The sequence below is a fragment of the Anabrus simplex genome, chromosome 10 (genome assembly GCF_040414725.1).
Source record: "Anabrus simplex isolate iqAnaSimp1 chromosome 10, ASM4041472v1, whole genome shotgun sequence".
Taxonomy (NCBI): Eukaryota; Metazoa; Arthropoda; class Insecta; order Orthoptera; family Tettigoniidae; genus Anabrus; species Anabrus simplex.
Genome location: NC_090274.1, coordinates 117,037,221 through 117,050,422, shown reverse-complemented (window position 1 = coordinate 117,050,422; position 13,202 = coordinate 117,037,221). Strand labels below are relative to the sequence as shown.

The 13,202-nt window shown below is 37.9% G+C and overlaps 1 protein-coding gene across 2 annotated transcripts in view; it reads right to left on the bottom strand.

Annotated features, from left to right (window-relative positions):
* The window catches only part of LOC137502393 (gastrula zinc finger protein XlCGF7.1-like), a 65,861-nt gene that overhangs the window by 34,448 nt on the left and 18,211 nt on the right, over positions 1 to 13,202 (bottom strand). The gene's annotated exons all lie outside the window — the stretch shown is intronic.

The window sequence follows — 13,202 nt, the reverse complement described above, 5'->3', positions numbered from 1 at the left end:
ATTAGGCAAATTTTGCAGACACATCTGGATATATATTTATATAGAAGTGGGCTTAACAATTCATCATTTCCTAGTAAATAAGACAGTTTCAGTTTCCAATCTTCATTTTCTTTTGTCAGAAAATCTCCATCTCGAGTACCGGTATCCGTAAAAGCATGACAACTAAGAGACCTTCAGGAGTGGAGGAATGACCTGTTTGAATGCTCAGAATTATTTTTGAAGAGTAGAAAAATTATATAATATAAAACTTGAAAATAATCTGCTCATTATAAACAACCCAGTTCTGAAAGATTAACAACTTCAAAATTTATCACTGTTATCTTTCACATCCTGTACCAGCAAATAGAACTTAGCAGAAACATGTATCTTCCATATTTCCTCTTGTATATAAAGTGTTCAGCCTGAAGGCAGGGAGGACCCTTAACAGCTCTACAATCAGCTGCCATAGATAGCTAGGTGTCACTGAGGAGGCAAACTAAGGAAATGAAGAGTAAGGTAGTTTTCCATTGCTTTCCTCTTCCAGCCAGACAGTGCTGTTACATACGAATCTCTCATGTTCACTGAACTGTACACACAGACCAGCTATCCTATAGGATAAGGCCATATTAGGAGTGGTGTTACCCATACTGCTCACGTCTCAGTCACTTTTATATCGTAAGAGACAAGGATGAGACTGAGACCCAAAATACAAGTGACAAACTTGTCCTGGGCAAATCCAGAAGACAACAGGCATTGAGCACACAGTATCTCACCAGAGATGGATTAGGGCAGGCCACCTCATGTGGAAGCCATAAGCCCAAAACAACATGAACCATAACCTACAGTGAAGGCACGAGTACGTATGGTCAGCTGACAGGGATATTGCAATTTGCTTTACACTGCACTGACACAGATAGGTCTTTTGGTGACGATGGGATAGGAAAGGGCTAGGAGTGGAAAGGAAGTGACTGAGGCCTTAATTAAGGTACAGACCCAGCATTTGCCTGGCATGAAAACAGGAAACCACAGAAAACCATCCCTAGGGCTGCCAACAGTAGGTTCGAACCACTACTTCCTGAATACACGCTAACAGCTGTATGACCCTAACCACATGGCCACTTGCTCAATATAGATATATTGTGCATTGTGACAGGACTTCATACGTATTGAGAAGCAAAAGGTCAGATTGTTGTCTCGAGAATGCCAGCCCTATGTTCAGCATATGGCTGCACTAATCAGTGTAGTTAATCCAAGGATACATTTTGTTTTAACTAAGTTTACTGAATTATAACTGACATTCCTTTTGCAAATCCTGTTTGATATCAAACCATTTTAATGTTTAAACAGAGGAAGTACTGTGAGACAGAGTTATTATTCATTTGATCATGTTTCTGATTTACTTTCTAAAGACCAAGGAATTAACTCAACAATGGGTTGTGAGGATGAAAAGAGACAAATTGTATCCCACCCAATACAGTCATTTATGCGCAGCACACTTCGAAGTTAAGTACATGTATCAAATGACCAGTGGCTATTTCTGCCAAACATGACATGGTTCTAAGCATTTTATTTTCCCTCGTATTTGCAAACGAAGAAAATAAGAGTGCTCACTGCCAATAAAACATAACCAAGAAAACCAACCAGACAACCTGTTAAAAGTTAAGCATATAAAGTAGGGACTATTAAATAGTTTTAAATTATCTTTTACTAACCATTCGCTGCTCCTATTTATGATGCAATTTAAAACTGTAGTGATCTGGTGACATTCTTTTAAAATTTTATTCTTTAAATCACCAAACCTGTGACCAAAACTACAGCTTATGTCCCATCCCTAAGAAATTAAAGCAGCAATTGGTGCAGGCTACCAGGAAAATAAAACGGTTGAAATCATAGCAAAGCAAACAAAGAGGAACAGTAGGAAAGTCTTCCATCAGCAATAAATCATTGAAGGTCTTCACGAGAAACATAATGATTCATGTTCTGGGTGGCTATTTCCAAGAGGTGATCCAAGACCTTATCAGGCTTCAGGCCAACCCAACCATGCATCGATATCCCCAGCATCCCGATTGTTACCAGTACCTCAGGAAATTTTTACACCACCACATCTCCAAAATCTTTGTCACTGGGCAACATCTATTGATGGCAGTCCAGTTTTTACAGAGGAGAGTAGTACGTGAGGCACTATATAATTTTAGAAATAAGCACTGCGTGTTGATAGTTCCAAAATCATGAAAAAGTCGCAGATCAAATATGTAAATGTAGTACGGAGCAAGTTTTTGAAGAGTAGCAAGACATATGTGTGGATCGGCACTTTGCTTAATGAACTACAACTAAAAATACACATTTGATCCTAGACTTCTTCATACCATTGAATTTCCAACACACTGTGCTCCCTAGACTGTTATGGTGCTTCTTAGACAGCATCTGATGGAATTTTTTAAACTTCACATTTTGTTCATCTGTGCATGGCCTTTTATACTGATTTTCAATTGGCTGAAATTTCAACACACAGTGCTCTCTAAAGTGTTTTAGTGCTTCACAAACAGCAACTGATGGAATAATTTACACTTCACATTTTATTTACCTGTCTTTTATACTTATTTGTGATCGGCTGATGATGACCAAGAATAATGGTCAAAACCGGTACAATTATAATAGGAATGTAAAAATTACATTTCTTATTTTAATAGAATTGGAAGGTTGAACCATCATAAATCATCTTTTAACTTAATAGTGTGTAAAACATACCTCTAAATCAATTAAATATGTGCAGTATTTGCATCTTTTGCAGTGTTACATAATATCAGCTTCATATCCGTACTGGCAGTACTGAATTATACACCTACAAGGCTTAATTTCATCCTCCTAATCAACACAAACTTCTGGGTAACTTCACTGATAACTTCAGGGCATGCTGACAATGGAAGAAAACATTAACACTGCACTAAAGCAATTCATATCTTGTATTGAATATGAGGATCCAATAGAGTCCTATAAAGGTATAATTCCTTTGTAGTGCACAAGCACTGACATGTGGATTGGTGCAGTGTAATGAGTCTACATTTAACACATCCTTTTCTTATCATCGTGGTTGAGATGCACAGTATGGAAGATATGACACATTCATTGTTCTTTGCCACACTGCTTAGACATTCATGATGATGATGATGATGATGCTTTTTGTTTTAAGGGGCCTAACATCGAAGGTCATCGGCCCCTAATGGTACGAAACGAAATAACAAAAATTTCAAAGGCATCCACTGACCAAAATAAAAATAAAATATGTCATGAAGAATGAATGGATGGACAGGAACCCAACAAAAACAAACAAACAAACAAACAAACAAGAAAACAGTGGATCAGACTCAAAAAGATCGAAAATAACATTATTACCGACCAGGAACCACTTATAAAGCACAATGATGCTTGGTGTCTAAAGGGGTGCAAAATCGACGTCTAAGGCCCCACAGAATGGTACATGTCGTGAGTAAAATAGAACCATGGTATATGTCATGTTGGGGTACTAATCAGGAGTAGCGAAGACTCACGGTGTTCCACAAAAGATGGTACTACTCACAAGTATTGCAATTCGTACAAGTAACGCAGACCTATGGTGTGTCTCACACAATGGCGCAACTCACAGCCAACGCAAACCGAGAAGGTTCCCCACCTAGGTGTACTAAACACGGGCGCCTGTATTCCCGTGGTGTTCCTCACATAGTGGGTACTAATCACTGGCAACGCAGACCCATAGTGCTGCTCATATAGTGGTGCAACTCACAGGCTACACCCAGACCCGCGGTGTTGCCCACATGGGTACAACGCACGGGTACTGGAATCCACCAGGCCAGGCTTCTTACTGCAACTAATCACAAACCTATTTCGTACCAATTTAGTGATACTACTCGCAAGTACATGCAACCCATGGTGTTCCCCGCATGATGGTACGAATCAAGAGTAGTTCCATGGTTCTAATCTAATCATCCCTTGGTCGCCCCTTGTAGTCGCCTCTTACGACAGGCACGGGATACCGCGGCTGTATTCTACATGTGCGTCCCCCACCCGCAGGGGGTGCTTAGACATTCATGTTTTTCTATAGGTGTCAGTTCAGAAAATCTGCAACAGGCCACAATTTGTAGTGGTATAATTTAAGGACTATGTGAAATCACCACTACACCAGAAATTTGATCATGTGGAATTCATAAGAAGAAGGGGAATGGAAACTATTGTTTAATTTTGCCCAAAAATAGGGAACTCTGCGATAACTAATTATTGTACAGTTGGGATTCTTATTGGTGCAAATTGTAATATAACTGTGGACAATTGCTTCGCCATTGGACTTTTATTTGAACGTGGTTGTCTATGAGTTTGTTATTGGGTAGCTCCACTGCTCGATAGTCAACTGTTCTGCATGGCGCGCCCTAGCGGCCATTATTCCAAACGAGCACTTCTGTTCCAGCGCTTGGCTAGTGCAGGCGTCATGTCGCTTGGCTTGCTGCCAGTCGCTATGGCAGGCAAGAATGTTGTGAAACCACCGTAAGGTGATTGTGAAGGAAGGCGTAGGCCTGTGTTGACATTTATATGTGGTGGTGTAATTTTAACTTTTAAGTAAGTGTGGAATGCAACCTTATTCATGACTACGAGTGCCTGCAGCTGATTATAATATGTTTCTTGGGAATATTTTGAACCAAACTGTATAAGTGAGTACTTAAAAAATGTCTTCAACAATCCGGTATGTGATCGTCTGGCATCATATTTACCCCAACAGACCTTCCATGTCATCTTCAGGGAATTATTCTGCAGTGTGTAAGATGCCAACATGGCTACCTTCAACGATGTTTTGAATTAATAATAATTTATTTGGGAGACTTCTTGTGAATCACAACCTCGACATATTACTTGCAGGAGAGCAATGTGTATTCACGAAATTATGTTCTGAGAAGATTCCCATGTGAAACCCCTTTGATATGCTGATTTTTATATGTGGCACTAATAATAATAATAATAATAATAACTGCTTTCAGTGAAGAACTCATAAAATCTAGTCGTGAGCAATGTGCTTGTTTCGTAAGCAGTCTTGTGGGTTTCTTCTCCCAAATCTGCTTGGGTTAATATTATATTGTGCCACATCTTCGTGATGTGATAAGGATGGGTTCCAGGCCGTAATAAATGCAATGTTTTTGAAACTACTTGGTAAAAATATTAGCTGCCGGACACTGTCGCAAATTTATATTTGTTAATTTGAGATTTTAGGTAGATTCATTATATTTTCTTCCTTCTGAAGTATACGGAAATTGCTAATGTTCATACTATTATTGTAATATCGATCTTGTGACCGTTAGGTTGAGTTATCTTGATCTTATTTGTGATTCTCGGTCGCATCTCCCATTATTGAATTCCGCTAATCTAAATATGCCCTACCAATTATGTTATACTTAAACAAGTGAATAATTTTTATTCATGCACATACTTATGTGTCACCGGAACAGTGTGGTTTAAAATGATCTGCTCTTTATGCTGTGACAAGTGAAGGTGTGTGTAGTATCTTGTATCATTAGCCTCATAAAGGCGACTGAATATTTAATATTATTTTAAACCCTAATGAATACTGAAGAGTGCTTTGGATCGAAGTGAATTTAATTTAATATTCCCTTTCAAAATTAATTTTTATTATTATTGTTATTATTATTATTATTATTATTATTATTATTATTATTATTATTATTATTATTATTATTATTATTATTATTTGAGAAATCACCTTTTCCCTGAATTTCGATTAATATTATTGATCTGGAGCTTCACTCCATTTCTATTCCATTGTTGTTGGTATGCATTCATTTGTTTTTCTGATAACGGTGTGATAAGCTGGCATTGTAGCGGTGTGTGTGTTTTACAATACCTGTGAAGTGCAGACGTTCGTTGTTGCATGGTGTATCTGTGTTGGTGATGTGATGAACTGGTCAAAAGATGGAGTTTTAATTGTTTCTACATTATTGTGCTACCTTATTATTATTATTATTATTGATTTCCTTCCGTAATTCTTTCTTTTTCTTTTGATGTTGGCTCTTTACTAATTTTAATTCTTTGCTTTCCTTAATGTTTCTTGAGGACATTGTTAGTCTGTTAGGGGATGCGGTTGATGGTTTTAATTTGAAACGCTTCCATGTTCACTGAGGAATTTCAAAAATGTAATAAGTTATCATTTTGGGAAAATTTATTGGAACGCGCGTTCCCACAACTGGTGCACCTAAGTTATTTATGACTTCCCTTAAGGAAAGATGGGTTCGAGCTCGAACAAGTAACTTATAATAAACAAGTAAATTGTCACAAACTAGCTAATTGTAATGAAGCTTTTCAATCTACTGAAGTTAATTGTGTCTGGGAAATATTGTTAAATTTCTTCAAAAAAAATTAGTTGTAACTATTGGTATGGTGACTACGATTGGTGGTTTTTCTGTATACGAGCCTTGTCATCAGTTTTCTCTTTTCTTAAAGGATAATGTTTTGTTTTTATTTTCTTATATTTTAAATTGCACCACCCACCCTTATTATTCTTTTAAATCAAATTATATTTTGGTCTTTTTAAGTGTGACTGAGTGTGTCATTATTATGAATTGCTCTACCTCATATTCCTTCCACCCTCTGTTATGGTTGTTAACCTATTGGCTTCGCCCGTATTCCCATCGCTTCCCATTTCCTGTGTTTGTGTTCTATTGAGGCCCTTCTCTAATTAGCTGGCGTGATCACGCTGGGAAGAGCCTCTTATCTCTTTGGTGGTTGCGCTAGCAATCGTGGAATCGGGCTGCGGTGTTGTGCCACCTGTTGTTTGTTTGCCATCTCCCGCGGTTGTTGGTGTGCCACAAATTATTATTGTTATTATTATTATTATCAAGATTCTGAATGGCTAAATTGAGATGGGAAAGACCATTCCTTGTAAATTTTGTTTCATTCTTATTCTAATAGCAAGACTCTTCCTTAATTGGTCTGACTGATCAAAAATCACCATCAAGGAGGTGAACTAAAAGTGAACCAACACTCAAATCAGATAGCATTTTAGTATATCATGTAATAAGGCAATAAACTGATGATTGTATATAAGAATGCATTTAGTATTTTGTACTGCATAAAGAACAGAGGAATCTTCCGGGTAACTTCAGACCATGCTGCAAATAGTGGCAAACACGTACACTGCGCTAATAGGATAGATACATACTGTAACCGTTCATCCCCATGCCATAGGCATGTTAGGAGGTTTTGTCAACCATATACACCGTTTTCCGCAACATTCTGAGACATATAGTGTCGTAGTTAGCAATTCACGCCCCAAACCGGGACACGAGTTGCGATACGCAAGCTCGAAGGGAGCAGCCCTCTCTGCTGTATCGACAAAAGGATAGCGTATTAGCGTGGAACCTTGAAATCGCGCTCTCACTCGGAGCGAGAAAGAAGAAGAGATGATGCTACGCGTAAAAGTGTATTCTGTCAGAGAGTGGGGTAAATTAAGGTGTGTTAACCCTAGAAATAAAATTCCTTACTAATTCAACACCGCATTCATTGGTGCCAATTCACCATATCTAACTAATAAGCAGAAGAAGAATACTTTTTTGATATAACCTATGGAAATTTATACGTCAGAACTCATTCGAAAGGGCGTATTTTATGCAACTTGTTGATGCACATAAACGGAATACTTTAATAGTGGATCGGTAATGACGCACGTCATATAGCAGTGCGCAGACTGAAGCCGAGTGCTAAGATTTGGCAATGTGAGGAAAAAAGTGGGTGTTGTTACGAGAGAAACCAATACGCGTGAATTTATAAAAGGACGCTTTCGAGATTGTGAACGACCCGCTGATCGGATAGACATAAAATGAGATCAGTATGAAACAGGGGTCAAGAGCTATAATTTGATTACTCTCACGTCGCTGAAAGATTACGTTTAGCAGAGCCGAATTTCGACTAGGTGCTTGGTTTACCACCTCTCCGACTACTCGGCCAAAATACTATAAATGGAACCTGGACCTAGATGCAGGAACCCATTGTAATTTGTGCAGTTGTAGTACATACGTGTCAGTGATGAACTATGCAAAAATGGATTACAGTGTGTGAAGTGCTGTGTCCAATACGGCTGATGATGACCCCTAGATGGGTCGAAACTAGTACCGTATAATTTTGTAATCTTGTGAATATATTATATTGAAAAGGTGGAAACATTTAAGTTATTATTATTATTACTTATATAAGTGCGGTGTAAATATCACGAAACAAGCCGAGTGGCACGAGATAAAGTACAGTAAAGATTAAAAGAGGTGTTATTTCAACATTTATACCTTTAAATATTTGTGACTTCAATGACGGCTTATGATGCAATTATCAAAAAACGGGCAAACGCATCAGGTTGCTTAGAATTAGTGAGACAGTCGATTACGTTCAGTAATTAATAGTGGCCGATTTTAAGGCATTTAAATAGTTAGTGACGCTCAGTAAATTAAAAGAACGGTGTTCGTGTTAGGAAAACGTTGCATACTACCTGGTCACTCGTGGTAACAATTAGTCAGGCAGTGTAATAAAAGGGAAAATGAATAGTGATTTATACAAACTTACGGCGATTCGGATTATACCATTAGAATTAATAAGTGGATCTAATCACCAGTAGGTTCTTTGAAAATACCTAAAGAGTGTTCATAAACCAATTTCCCATTTTTGCCTGTATGTTCATGAGTGATCGTCGAACCCAGGATTGGAATCAACGAGAGTCGCGCCTAGTGCCAGGGTTCATCTCTTCAGGGAACATCTAGAGATTCCAACAGTGAAAGACCACAATTCAAGACATGGACGGTACCAAAAGGGAAAGGAACCAAGGACTATTTAAGAGTGAAGCTGTCGTCAAGAAGGTCTAAAACCACATGCAGTATCGATAAGTACATTTTCTTAAATATACTAAAGCATGAGAATTGCACGTACATATCGACATATTTGTAAATAAAAGACTTGTTTATTTTATGTAATTAATAATATTAAATGTAGGGAACACTATACGCGTGTGACTGGGAAAGATTATTTTATTAATTTAATTAGGATTTTCTTCTGTGATTTAAGGATAATCACTAATATTTCAGCGGTCTTATTTGCATGAATTAGTACATAAGATGCCATTCAATTTAGTGTGTGTGAAGCATATGTTTTAAGCGAGAATGGCACTTCAGCTAAATTTATAATTTCTTCTTAATGTTACTAACCGCTATGGATCTTCATAATAATCTGAATATACATTATGTATTTGCCTTTGCTGGCAGGACCTAGTGTTTACAGTGCACTGTGTCTTCTGGTATGGGCTGGAGCAATTTTGTTACTTTAATTGATCTGTCTCAGCTTTATCCTTGGCTTCGACAAAATGAAAGTGACCGAGATATGAGTGATGCTAGTAATGCCATTCCTTATGCAGCGAGTCCCTGCTATGAATGGTGTGAAAATGTAGCTGATAGGGTCAGTTGGTTCAGGCATTTCAGTGGGCTTGGCAGACTGATATGTAATAGCAATTTCTGGCTCGTTGAGGAAAGCAAAAGAAAAATACCTCACTCCTCATTTCCCTAGTATGCTTCTTCAGTGATGCCTAGGCCATCTATGACAGATGATGGCAGAGGTGCTGAGGATCCAACCAGCCTTCGGACTGATGACTAAACATACAGATTATGTATTCGCGTCACATGGTAATGCATGTATTATATAAATCCCATAATAGTAATTAAAAATATGATCACTGAAGATGTTCAAACCCGAGGTGCAACTTGTGAATTATATAGATACGCGAGTGAGATGGAATTAGTTCAATTACTTGTGGAAAAAGTGTCTTCTACGTAATTGAATAAGGTGGATTTGAGATGCAGTAGCATGACAATGCGGAAGATGAGACTTGTGAAATGTTTGAGATGACAGAATGACAAAGAATTAGAATAATGATGGTTATCGCGACGTATTGAATTAGGCTGTATATGGCCGGAATAATAAGAAATAAGAATTGGCAGCCCTTAAATAAATGTGTACTTGGAAACGAGCAAAAATGAGAAGAAAGAAAGAAAGAAAATAGAAAGTATCTTTGTGGCCGCAAGGCAGAGCATTGACCACAACAAGAGAGACATATTTATGATGTAAGGGATTTGACCGGTCCATGTACGGACCTAGTCGTTCCTAAGAATCTTCAGAACATTCACCAAGTTTCCTTTCACTCGCTGCGGCATTGACAATCCCATGCCAATAAAATATTATGACTAGCGTTGATAATTGTATGATCCTGTGAAGGACGTATTCCTCCCCATTTTCATTTATTGAATTACCTCGCGAGAGGAGTTTCAGATTTTTGCACCTTGGAAGCTGGAGAATGTGGGTTCGACCAGCGTCAGAACGATGGATTTAACCTGACACCATATGGCTTGACCGGGCCATATTTACAAGATGTATTGTTTGCAAATGTGTTTAATATTTCTCTGTGTAATGTATTTATGTATTTCTGCTGTTTTTAAGTGTTTATGGTGGTGGGTAGGAAACCCTCGTTGTGTTCATCCGCTTCGAATGTAACAGGGTCAGGTAAACCCAGAATACGTGTATGTGTTGAGTATAATCAGGAACTGATTTGGTGAAATAGACCATGTGTTCGATATGCGACGATATGATCTCATGGGTGATAAAGGATACTGACTGATCTGCCTAAATTCCATAACCATGACAGCCAACTAATAGAATGACTTAATGAGATAAGGTCATCTTGAACTTTTAACCAATCCATTCAAATAATAGATACCATCGAGTATCACTGCTCAGAGATAAGTAACACTTACGTTAGTATAAAGTGTATACAGTATTAGTGAGCGCTAATAAGATTATTCAAAGTATGCCAATCGATAGCCAAAACAATGTATGAACTAACAAAGACTTTGAGGCATACTGCATACAAATGATTTCTTCGTTATTATTTTATCTTTTTATGTGTAATAAATGGCATTACCTTGTGTATTTTATCATGCGGTTTTATCAGTTTAATAAAAATCTTAGTAAATATTGGGAACAAGACTCTCCTCACTTTACAAAGGTGAAAAATGAGAGTATCCTCCTAATTCAATACAATAAATCTTGTAATAAACTCTCCTCATTTAATAATATTAATGTATTCCTCTTACATTATAGAGAATCCTACTTTCGTTATATTTAATGTAGTGCCCATTTTTCTTTTACGAACATTCCATTAACCGAATGCTCCTGAGGTTAAGCCGTTGACGCAATGAAAGTAGGAGGATGAGACTTTGAGCCTGGGAAGTTATTTCCGAAGGTTCTCATCCATGAACTCCATTTATACATTTATTTGTGAAGCCAAATTATTTAATTGATGGCCCGATATGCCCGGGATGGGTACAATACATACAGAGTCATTATTGACTGTTATTCCTTTTGATGTTCAGTCTGCAAGCCTCTGTGAATGTACTAATCACCACAACAATCCCCTATTTCTAACTAGTTCTATATCTCTTATCTTTAAACCATTAGAAACTGAGTCTAATCATCATCGCCTTGGTCTCCCTGTACTCCTCTTGCCCTCCATGACCGACTCCATCATTCTTCTCCTAGGTAAACTATCCTGCTCCATTCACCTCACATGACCCCACCTCGATTCGCTCCATGACTACAGCTCTATCCCTTGAGTTCAATCCTAACTTAGCCTTTATCTCTTCATAACAAGTACCCTCCTGCCATTGTTCCCACCTGTTATTATCAGCAATCATTCTTGCTAATTTCAGGTATGTTACTTCTAAGTTGTGAATAAATTATCCTGCACCCACCAAGGTTTCACTCCCGTATAGCAAAGTTGGTCTGAAAAAACACCTATGTAAAGATAGATTCGTCCAGGAGTTGACTTCATTCTTCCAGAATAATGTTGATTGCAACTGTGAGCAGACTGCATTAGTTTGATTCAAGTTCACTTACTATATTACGAACCTGGGAGTGCACACATCCTAAATATTTGAAATTATCTACCTATTCCAACTTCGTATCCCCAATCTGTCATTCATTTATTTTGGATGTCTTACCTACTGAAATCAATTTAGTCTTAGAAGGGCTAATTTTCATACTATACTCATTGTACCTCTTTTCAAGTTCCAAGACAGTAGACTGCAAGCTTTAGGCCAAAACTGCTGTTAAGATAAAGTTGTCAGCATACGCCAGATTGCTTACTAAATTTTCACCTTACTTAATCCCTTCCTGCTGCTTTATATGTTTTAGCAGATGATCTATGTAAACTACGAACAACAAATATTTTTCAAAATTCTGGCGAATACAGAAAATCCTATCCTGACAGCCCCTTTATGGGCTGAAACCACACTGGTTTTCATCCTACTTCCTCTTAACCACTGACCTCACCTCGCTTCCAAGGTGCCAGTGAACACCTTGCCTGATATACCGATGATTAAGATACCTTGATAATTGTTGCAATCCTTCCTCTTTGCTTGCAAATAGGTAGGTGGAAATATAGCTTTCAGCCAATCTGAAGGTACCTTACTAACAATCCATGATAATCTTATTTTATGAAGCCATTTCCACCCTTCCTTCTCACTATACTAAACCATTTCAGGTCTAATTTAATTTATTCCTGTGGCTTTATGACAATGGAGTATATCTACCATCCTTCTCAATTCCTTAAGAGTAAATTCACCAACATCATAGCCCTCTTAACACAAGAGTTGAGAAACAATAGGGATTGCAAGTAATATATGACACAGCAATGTTGCAGAAAAAAGACTGCATTCCATGAGTGAGAAAATTATTCATGAGAATTAATTTGATGAGTATGATGCTGCACTGCAAGATTGGGCTAAAGATGGTATTGTTGAAAGAGACATTACAAAGGGACTAGAGGTAAAGGATACATTCTACCTCATCGGGGTGTATTTAAGGACAGTGCAACGATGTGAATTAGGCCCATATTCGACGTATCCAGTAAAAGGAAGAGGGAGTTGTCACTGAATGACTGTATGACAAAGGTCCAAACTTAATTGAACTTATTCCCTCTGTTCTGTTCAGGTTTAGAGAGAGGCCAGTGGGTGTTGGAATATTACACGTTGGCACTCCCATGTTACTGTTGCACTTGCGTGAAAGATTTTTGGTTATACAAGGACGAAGGATAGGCCAGACCATGCTGTCAAGATGTGTGAGATGAAAAACGGCACAAA